This window comes from Pteropus medius, unplaced genomic scaffold (assembly GCF_902729225.1).
Source record: "Pteropus medius unplaced genomic scaffold, Ma_sr-lr_union100, whole genome shotgun sequence".
Taxonomy (NCBI): Eukaryota; Metazoa; Chordata; class Mammalia; order Chiroptera; family Pteropodidae; genus Pteropus; species Pteropus medius.
The window spans coordinates 896,970-904,944 of NW_024342648.1; positions in this window are offsets into that span (position 1 = coordinate 896,970).

The following is a 7,975-nucleotide window of genomic DNA, read 5'->3' on the forward strand; positions in this document are numbered from 1 at the left end:
GCTTCTTTAGCCAATCATCTATCGTAGGACACTTCGGTTGCTTCCATATCCTGGCCACTGTGAATAATGCTGCTATGAACATCGGTGTGCAAATATCTTTTCAGATATGAGTTTTCAAGTCTTTGAGGTAAAAATGCCCAGTAGAGGGATTGCTGGATCATATGGTAGATCAATTGTTAGTTTTTGAGGAAGCTCCATACTGTTTTCCATAGTGGCTGTACCAATTTGCAGTCCCACCAGCAGTGTAGAGGGTTCCTTTTTTCTCCGCATCCTCTGTTATTATTACTTGTTATTATTACCTTGTTATTACTTGCTCTGTTAATTATAGCTATTCTAACAGGTGTGGGATGATATCTCATTGTGACTTTGATTTGCACTTCCCTAATAGCATCTTTTCATGTATTTGTTGGACATTTGTATCTCCTCTCGTCGGCTATTGGCTGGGATGCTTTCATCTCCCAGAGGCCACCTGAGGTTCCTTGCCACCTCGTCCCCTCCATAGCCCCTCTCATGCCTCAATTCTCTCCTTTCGGGAAGGTCTCAGTCTCCATTAAGGGTTCATCTGAATAGATCAGGCCCACCCAGATAAGCTCCGCTTTGATGAACTCGAAGTCAGCTGGTTAGTCACCAAACCATGGGAGTGATGTCTCCTCATGTACGAAGCTTCTGCTCTTCCTCAGGGGGAGGGGATTGTATAGGTTCATATGCTAGGTGGCGGGAACTTTGAGGCCATCTTAGAATTCTGCCCCCAAATGACAATTCTCCCTAAAGTGATCTATGAATTCTATGTAATCCCAACCCCAAATCCTAGCATGCTTTTCCATAGAAATTGACAGGCTGAGCCTCAAATTATTTAGAAATTATATGGAAGGACCTAGAATACCCAAAACGATTTTGAAAAAGACAGAGTTGAAGGGATCACGTTACCCGATGTGAAAACTTACTATGAAGCCACAGTAATGGAAGCAGCGAACTATAGATGTAAGGATAGATAGGCATGTAGGTGGATGGCACAGATTTAGGAGTCCAGATATAAATCCTCATGTTTACGTGTCTAAGAAATACTGCAGGAGCAGTCAGATATCTGAATGGAAAAAGGAAACTTTAATCCTGATGTTATGGATTGAATTGTGTGCCCTAGAAAGAAATGTCCACATCCTCTCCCCTAGTACCTGTGAATGGGACCTGATGCAGAGGCCAGGTCTTTGCATATGTAATCCAGTTAAGATGAGGCTATACTGGAGGAGGGTAGGCCCTAAATCCAATACGATTGGCGTCCTTCTAAGAAGAGAGGAGACAGATGGACAGACACAGGGAGAATGTCACGTGACAACAGAGGCTGGAGTGCTGCATCAACAAGCCAAGGAATGTGAGGCTTGCTAGCCACCAGAAGCTGGAAGAGACGTGGAAGGACCCTCTCCTAGGCTTGGAGGGAGCGTGGCCCCACCACCGCCTCCATGGTAGTCAGTGGCCTCCAGCACCGGGAGAGGATAAATATCTGTTGTTTTAGCCACTCGGATTTTTTTGGAACTTTGTTACGGTAGCCAGAGGAAACTCACACACCTTATTTAAACCATACAGAAAAATGAACTTGACATGGGTTGTAGACCTAAAAGTAAAAGCTAAACCAAAAAAATCAAAAAAACAAAAACAAAACAAAACATATAAATAAGACATGGGAGAAAGTCTTTGTGATCTGGGACGAAGCAACGTTTTTTTGGACAGGGTACAGAAAACATTAATCATAAAAGGAAAACTTTATAAATTGGACTTTATCAAAACTCTAAACTTTTGCCCTTTAAAAGATACTATTATGAAAATGCAAAGAAAAGCCACTGGCTCAGAGAAAAGAAAAATATTTTTATGACAAAGGGCTCGTATCCAGAATATGCAATACATATATAAACTCCTGCAAGTCAATAAAAATGAGACAAACATCCTAATTTTTAAAAACAGGCAAAAGACTTGAATAGGCATGGCAAAAGACTACATAGCATGGCAATAGTGTATGAAAAGATGCACGCTGTCATCGTGGTGACATCGAGCAGACCGGCAGCCACCTGGAGCTGGGCGAAGGGGCATTGACTGTGAGGAAACGGGAGATGGGCCTCTGGGCTGATGGAATTGGTCCATATTTTGACCTAGGGCGGTTAAAAAGAGATATACACTTGTCAAAACCCATTGAACTGGCCTTTTCCCAAAGATGGCGCCGAAAGCGACGGAGGAAGCCCCGGCCCCTCCGAAAGCTGAAGCCAAAGCAAAGGCTTTGAAGGCAAAGAAGCAGAGCTGAAAGGCGTCCACGGCCAAAAAAAAAAAAAAAAAAAAAAAAAAAGATCTACAAGCTGCCCACCTCCCAACAGCCCAAGACAATGTGGCTTCGAAGGCAGCCCAGATATCTTCGGAAGAGCACCCCCCGGAGAAATAAGCTTAACCGTTATGCCACCAATGAGTCCCCCTGGCCGCCGAGTAAGCCATGAAGACAGAAGGCAACAGTGCACTTGTGTTCACTGTGGGTGTCAAGGCCAACAAGCACCAGATCAAATAGGCCGAGAAGAAGAGCTATGACGTTGACGTGGCCAAGGTCAACGCCCTGATCAGGCCGGATGAGGAGAAGAAGGCATATGTTGAATGGCTCCCGAAAACGATGCTTTGGATGTTGCCAATAAAATTGGGGTCATCTAAACCAAGTCCAGCTGGCTAATTCTAAATATAAAAATTTCTCACTGTAAAAAACCCTCATTGAACTGTACACTTAAAATGGGGTCATTTTATTGTCTGCAAATTATACATCCATAACACTCACTTTAAAAGAACAAAAGAAAAAGAAGGCGACTATTGAACTTGGTTACCTAAAGGGGGCGGGAAGGGAATGGGGTGGTAGGGACATGGGAGGGAGTGATGTTCCCCTGGGTGTATCTTCTTGTGTATTTTTGACTTCTGGACACATGTTACTATTTTGTATACTGAAAAAAGAGCAACAGGACGAGGGAGGGTAAAATTGAATACAGAAATGATCCCAAGTGTACTTCAAATGGATAATATAACTATATTAAAGGGAAATTTAAAACTATCCAAACAATGTTTAAATACAACATTCTTACTTTAGACCCTCAGCCTAAAGGCAAAAGAAACCAAACCATAAAAATCCAGGCAACAAATTACTAGGTTAGTTTGTTCCGGGAACATGGGTATGGTCATTCTGAAAGGGCTCTGTACACAATGGAGGATCCAGCAAAAGAGTCCATAGATTAATAGGTGATGTTGGGAGCCAGGGTCTTTCACTGCTGGAGAAGAGAGACACAAATACTACAGATTGGGCAAAGGCTAAGACGTTTTTGTGGAATTGGAATGGGAAGTATCAGTACACACACACGCACACACACGCACGCACGCACGCACGCACGTGCGTGCATCCACCCTCTGCCCATTGAAAGTGCCTAAGAGCATGACATCCCACTAGCAGTGATTATACTTTGCCCCCAGATCTTGGTTTTTAAATATTATCCTCCCTAAAAGGAACCAGGGCCCCTTGGAAGAATGGCTGATTCTAGGGCTGGGGGAAGGAAAATACAAGAAGCACCCAGAAATTCTTGTGCCAAAAGTAATAAAGTTTACAGAAAGATGGAGACATGTCAGAAGGGCACAGGAGCCAGCCTGAAGGGGCCAAATCTTGGACAATTGGAGCATCAAAATGAATAGTTAGCGATAATGGATTCTAATCCCTCGAATAAAATCAATATCAAGGAGTCCGTACTGATAATGAATACACAGAAAAACAGGGGAGATCTTTCTGACAGTAGAATGTCAACAGAAAATGCAAGAGGCGTCGTGGAGGGAGAAAATCACTATTTTGCAACCATCGGAGTCATCGTTGATGCAGGCAAGAATGACTGGGTGACAGCGAGACGAGGAACAGAATATTTACCCAGTTTCAAAGTATCTCCTACAAACTACTTTTTAGTTACAAAGGGAAAAATAATAACTAGCCACTTGAGACACTGGCAGTCATGACCTTAAGCAAGCGCTCAAAGTGGCCACGCAGTGAAGGGACAAGGAGACAGAGCGTGCCTCCCTGATAAGCAGTGAGAGAGCCCCGGGCTCAGGACCAGGGGGCGGGGCTTTCTCCCAGTACCGCGCAGCCTGAATCCCATCAGGAGAAGAAAATTAGACAAACCCAAACTGGGAGACATTCTACGAAATACCTGGTCTGCACTCTTCAAAGATATCTATGTCATAAAAGGCTGAGAAAAGCAGAATGTTCCAGATTAAAGGGGACTAAAGAGACGTGACGACCGAATGCGCCGTGGGATCCTAGACTGGATCCTGGATGAGAAAAAGCAAAGCTACGAAGGACATTGTGGGGACAGGTAGTGACATCTGAATAAGACTTTGGATTGAATAATGTCACCGTATCATTAACATTTTCGATGTTGATAGTTATACCATGATTACGTAAGAGGATACAGTAATGATGCTGGGTTATAAAATACGGAGTAAAGTATTGAGGGTTAAAGGGGCGAGGTATCTACAACTTACTTGGAAATAGTTCATTAAAATATTATTTTTATATATAATATATACGTACACATGCACACACGTGTGTGTGAGAGACAATGAGAAAGCAGATGGGGCAAAATACAAACCAGGAAAACCTCAGAAATATCACGGGTTTGCAATAAAGCGAGTCATAATCTTTTTGAAGGTGGAGGGTCTTGCCTTCAGATTGTAAAAAAGAACCATAGTAAAATGAGGAATGCCTGTACTGGTGAATCTGGGTTAAGGGTGCATGGGAGCTCTCTCTACAATTCTTACAGATTTTCTGTAAGTCTGAAATAATTTCAAATGAGAAAATGAAACAGAAAGCAACCACTCCTATCCAACATTTGACTGGAGGTTCTAGCCAGGGCAATTAAGCAACAAAATGAAATAAAAGGCATTCGAATTGGAAAGGAAGAAGTAAAACTCTATTCTCAGATGGCATAATCTTGTACAGGTAAAATCCTGAGAAATGCACTAAAAATCTATGAGCTAATCAACAAGTTCAGCGAGGTTGCAGGATAAATGATCGTTACGCAAAAATCAATTGCATTTCTAAACCTTAGCAATGAACAATCTGAAATGAAATTAAGAAAGTGATTCCATTAATAAACAGCATCGAAAAGAATAAAATACATAGGAATAAATTTAACAAAAGAAGTGCAAGATTTTTACACTGAAAACTACAAAACATCATTGAAAGAAATGGAAGAAGACCTAAATAAATAAAGACATCTGTTTAGGGTTCTCCAGAGAAACAGAACAGCTTAGTCAGGGTTCTCCAGAGAAACAGAACAGAGCACGCGCGTGTGTGCATGCACACGTGCGCGCGCACACGCGCGCACTCACACACACACACACACACACAAATTTATTTTGAGGAATTAGCTCATGAGATTGTGGGGGCTGGCAAGTTGGCAAGTCCAATATTTGTAGGGCAGGTCAGCAGGCTGGAGACTCAGGAAGGCTTTCTACATTACAGTGTTGAGGCAGAATTTCTTCTTCTCCAAGAAACTTCAATTTTTACTGGTAAGGCCTTCAACTGAGTGAACGAGACCCACCCACGTTATGGAGGGTCGTCTTCACTTAATGTCAACTGACTCGATGTTGACCACATGTACAAAATATCTTCACAGCAATATCTAGATGAGTGTTTGGTGAAACCGCTTGGGACTACAGACAAGCAAAATTGAAATTAATGAACACATAACATCGCAACATCCCATGTTCGTGGACGGAAAGACCTAATCTTGTTAAGATGGCAACATTTCCTAAATTGACATACAGATTCGATTTAATCCCTATCAAACTCCCACTGGCTTTTTTTGGCAGAAACTGACAAGCTCACCTTAAAATTCACATGAAATTGCTAAGGACCCTGAATAGCCAAAATACTCTTGAAAAAGAACAAATTTGGAGGATTCACACTTTCTGATTTCAAAATTTACTGCAAAGCTATGGCGATCGAGACAGTGTGGTACTGGCATAAAGATAGACATATAGATCAACGGAACAGGATTGAGAGTCCAGAAATAAAGCCACGTATCTATTGTCAATTGATTTTTTTGATGAGGCTGCCAAGACCATTTAGTGGGGGAACAAATAGTCTCTTCAAGAAATGGTTTTAGGACAACTGAATAGTAGCCACATACAAAAGAATGAAGTTGGAGCACAACCTCACATCATACACTAAAACTAACCCAGAGTGGATGAGAGACCTAAATTGAAGAGCAAAAAATAGAAAACTCTTAGAATAGAATGTAGGAGTAAATCTTCGTGACCTTGGATGAAACAATGGTTTTTTAGATATGACAACTAAAGCACAAGAAACAGAAGAAAGATAAATCAGACATCATCAAAATGTAAACCTTCTGTGCATTCAAGTACACTATCAATAATATGAAAATAGAACCCACGGAATGAGAGAAAATATTCGCGAATCACATGTAGAAGGGATTAATATCCAGAATGCACAAAGAACTTCTACAAGTCAACAAGAACAACAACAACAAAAACCTGATTAAAAGATGGGCAAAGAACTTGAATAGACATTTCAGATTTCTTTGTAGATCAAAGAAGACATACAAATAGCCAGTTAGCTCCTGAAAAGATGCTCAACATCATTAGTCATTGGGGAAATGCAAACCAAATACAAGATACCATTTCACACCCACTAGGATGGCTGGAAACAAAAAATCAGATAAGTATTGGTGAGGATGTGGAGAAATTGGAACCCTCATCCACTGCTGGTGGGAATGTAAAACGGTGCAGCTATTTTCCAAAGCAGTTTGGCCGTTTTTCTCAAGCTAAAAATGGAGTTATCATGTGACCTGGCAATTCCACTCCTAGGTAGAAGGAAAATGAAAAATGTGTTCACACAAAAACTTGTATGCTAATGTTCAGAGTAGCCAAAAGATAAAAACAATCCAAATGTCTACCAATTCAGAAAGGATAAAGAAAATGTGGCATATCTACGTAATGAACTATTATTTGGCCCTAAAAAGAAACGAAGTACTGATACATGCTAGAACATGGATGAACCCTCAAAACATTATGCTCCGTGAAAGAACCCAGACACGAAAGACACACGCATGTTGTATGAATCCATCGAATGAGCCGTCCAGAACAGGCAAATCGTAGTCAGAAAGTAGATGAGTGGTTGGGGGAACGAAAGGGAGGGGGCTGAGGAGTGGGGTTTCCTTTAGGGGTGAGGTTTCCTTCTTTAGGGGCGTTGAAAAGGTTTTGGGATTTGATAGTGGGAGTGGTTGCTCAGCTTTGATTATACTGTTATTGAATGTTAACGATTTAAGCGAGTGACTTGTATGATAGGTGAATTACATCTCGAAGTTGTTTTTTAAAAAAAGGAAAAAGAAAACAAGGGACTGAGACCCCCAGATTCAGGCCATGGTGGCCGGGTAAGAAAGGGGCCACTCTCGAGTCCCCGTTATGCTGGGCATTTGCATATTAGCCGCGGGCCCTCCAGGTTATGGACCATCAGGAAGAGTGTCCTAAGGAAGGGCCGCGAGTCCTCGGCTGGTGCGCACCTGAGGGGCCAGAACAGGAGAGGTCGCTGGCCGGCAGCAGGTGGCACCGACTTGCCTCGGAGCGCCGGGGCGGGGCGGGGCCGGCGCGCGCCCGAGCCAGCTGAGCGCGCGCCCTGGGCCCGAGGGGGGTGTGGCGCGGGCGCGCGCGCGGGTCCCAAGGTTGCCCGAGGCAGCGGGTGGGGAGAAAGGGGAGAGGCGCGCCGAGGACCTGGCCATTGCGCGAGGGGGGCGTCGACTCGCTGGGCTGGGACCCCGGCAACTCATGGGGCCCGGGCTGAGCTCTGGACCTCCTCTCGACCCCGGAGAGGAGCGGCCCCGGCCCACGCACCCGGCCGCCCGGCCCTCCCTGGGCTCCCCCGCCCGGCGCGGTGGTACCGTCCGGGTTTAAAAGGCAC